Genomic DNA, 3,694 nt, shown 5'->3' on the forward strand with positions numbered 1-3,694 from the left:
TTCTAATTGAAACAATTTTAACCACTGGTGAAAAAATCTCATGAAAGTCTATGCCAGCTTTCTGAGAAAACCCTTTTGCAACCAGCCGAGCTTTGTACCTGTCTTCCGTATCATTCACACCCCGTTTCAGCTTGTACACCCACTTACATCCCACAGTTTTCCTGCCTTTGGGAAGTTCAACCAGATCCCACGTGCCATTCTTACCTAAGGCCATCATTTCTTCCTTCATGGCTGCTTTCCATTTGTCACTATTTGAACTTTCTACAGCTTCCTGATAACACAAAGGTTCATCATCATTAGCTATCAAAGCAACTGAAGTAACATGATCATCATACCTTCTCGGAGGGCGTTTGATCCTTGTAGACCTCCTTAAGAATGTTTCTGGTGCTTCCACAATTGGCTGTCTATCAACTGTAGGAATTTCTTCATGATCGCCATCTGAGACCTGTTCATGTCCTCCATCTGAACCCTGTTCATAATCTGATTCTAAAACCTGTTCATGACTAGAATCTGAACTATGGTCGTTATGACTATCATTAGAAATACTGTCAAACTGAATATGCTGGAAATCAGATACATCATCATGTTTCAATCTTCTATCTACATCTAACTGTACAAGAGAGGATTCATCAAACTTTACATCTTTGTTGATGATGATTTTGCGGGTAGTAGGATCCCACAATCTATATCCCTTTGTTCCATCACCATACCCAACAAAGATATACCTTTTAGACTTTGGATCTAACTTAGTTCGCTGATGTTTAGGCACTAGAGCATATGCATTACAACCAAACACTCTGAGTTTAGAATAGTCACAAGGGTGTCCTTTCCATACCTCTTGCGGAATCTTGCAATCTATTGTCGTTGATGGAGATCGGTTTATCACATAACAAGCAGTTGCCACTGCTTCCATCCACAACTCCTTTGGCAACCCGGCGTTACTCAGCATACACCTTGCTCTCTCTAGAAGAGTCTTGTTCATGCGTTCAGCAACTCCATTCTGTTGAGGAGTATAAACCGTGGTCTTATGTCTCTCGATCCCTGCATCCTTGCAATAGCTGTCAAACTCCTTGGAGGAAAACTCACCACCATTGTCAGTTCTTAAACATTTTATTGTTCTACCAGTGTTGTTTTCTACCAATGCTCTAAACTGCTTGAAAACTGTAAAAACATCAGACTTATGTTTCAACATGTAGACCCACACTTTTCTAGAAAAGTCATCAATGAATGATACAAAATAAGACGAACCACCATATGACGCTGTAGGGGCTGGACCCCAAACATCTGAATGGATATAATCAAGTATGCCTTTACTAGTCTGTTTGCCTGTTTTAAACTTTTGTTTACTTTGTTTACCAAACAGACAATGTTTATAGACATCCAATTTTCCAGATCTTAGATTAGGAAGTAACTTTCGGTCAGCCAAAATTTTCAATCCTCTTTCACTCATATGCCCTAATCTTTGATGCCATAAGTGAATGGAACTACTGTCATGTTCAGACACAGACACATGATCTGACCCAGTTCTACCTTCTAACTGAAATAGATTTCCTACTTTCTTAGCTTTCATCACTAGTAAGATACCTTTATAGATTTTCATAACTCCACCTTGAATTACAGTTTTATATCCATTTGAATCAAGTGCTCCTAATGAAATCAAGTTTTTCCTTAAATCTGGTACATGCCTTACATCAGTTAATATTCTTGTTGTCCCATCAAACATTTGTAGTTGTATGCTCCCAATCCCAACAATATTACATGTTACATCATTACCAATGTACACAACACCATCATTAATTGATTTATAATCCTTAAACCATTCTTTATGGATACACATGTGGTTTGATGCCCCGGAATCTAACAACCAATGTTGACCATGATTTGACACATTAACTGATAATACTTCATCACTCATACCTGAACCAGATATTGAATCTGTATCTGTGGTGTTGGCTTCCTTCTTTTCTGTTGAAGAGCCTTCTTTAGCAGCCTGCTTTCGCTTCCAGCAATCCTTTTTCAGATGTCCAGCCTTGCCACAATGCCAGCACTTCACCTTGGGCTTCTTTCCTCTGGACTTCGAACAAGAGTCGCTATGCTTTCCCCCGGAGTGTCTCTCTCGTGAGCGACCTCTGGCCATCATTACCTCTGATGTAGAGGTGTTTGCATTCGACCTCTTCCTCGTCTCCTCAGTCAACAAGGCTCCAACAACATCATCAAACTCAAGGATATCGTCAAACTCAATTTCAAACCTGGCACTTTGAGTTTTCGCCATTTGTATCAAAAAACACAGTAATCTCCAAATATCCAACCAGCAATAATAAAAAAAATTGCCTTTGATTTTACAAAAAATCTGCCTATGCCTTTGATTTTACACAACAACAAATCTGCCTGTGTCTCTGTACTTTTGCCTTTGTTTAAAAAAAAATATTTAAGCCCCCCTTACACTTTTAAAGCCTTTTAATTTGAAAAACATGTGACATAACCCTTATAACTCCCCTTTTTGTTTAAAAAACATAATGTCATACCATCATACGTACTCCACTATTTACACTTGCCATGACCTTAACATGGTATATATATCACATGCGTTAACTTTTTTAAACGTATATATATACGCTGCTATCATCTTTATATCCACGCTGTTATTGTTTTCAACTCTATTCACGCCGGTTTCAAACACATATGTACCAACGCTGTGTTGACTGCGCATTCTCAACACCAAACACCAGCGCAGTTATACACTGCTTTTTCTTTAAAACAAATAGAATAACGGGCACTGTGTTTTTAAACAAAAATGACTCCACGTGTTTAACGCTGCCATTCCCTACGACAGAGACTCTTCAAAAAAACTGTGCTTTAAACATTCCGATTAACCATTTCACTACCATAGTTCAGACTTTGCTTCAAATTCACTACATGGATGGATGGACCGCCGGTTCTCTGATATTGTAACATTAAATTCTTTAAAAAACAAATAATGCCACCATTACAACGATTTCAGCACAGCGATTTCATACCAGCGATTTCAGGCTCTACGCATTTGAATGGTAATACACACCACGCATTTGAATGGTAATACACACCAGCGATTTAAAAGAATGACATTCGGTCATATGCCCCAGCAATGTAATAAAAACACGCACCCGCAATGCTTCATGAAATACGCACAGTAAATTTCAATAGCGCACCAGCAATGTTTAAAAAACACGCACAGGCTCCACGCAGTTCAACATACCAATCAATTAACGCGTATTTCTTGTAGAGCCCCACTCCAGCAAAGTGCTCTCCAATTTCTCCAGCAAAAGGCAGTGCGCTCTCCACGCTCTCCACGCACCAACAGCAACAGCAATACGCCCCTTCTGCTTCAAGCTCAGCTTTTCTCCAGGCAGCACCTCCAGCACCTCCAACATGCTCTGATACCAATTGTTGGATCAGGTGCACAGCAAACATAAATACACACAGCAATTATCAAGCACATAAACACAATAATTAACGTGGTTCACCCAACCAATCTAGGCTACGTCCACCAAACATAGGCATCAGGAATATATTAATCAAATTGGAGATTACATCATGAAATCCTCACACTCTCATAGCGAATCATCTGAATGACTGCCTGTTATATAGCATAGGCAATCTAACAGCCTCATAACTCCTTCACATCAAATATAGGAGGCATTAACTCCCTCCCAAC

The sequence above is a fragment of the Pinus tabuliformis genome, chromosome 8 (assembly GCF_031772625.1).
Source record: "Pinus tabuliformis cultivar Carrire ecotype Pingquan chromosome 8, CPIR1, whole genome shotgun sequence".
Taxonomy (NCBI): Eukaryota; Viridiplantae; Streptophyta; class Pinopsida; order Pinales; family Pinaceae; genus Pinus; species Pinus tabuliformis.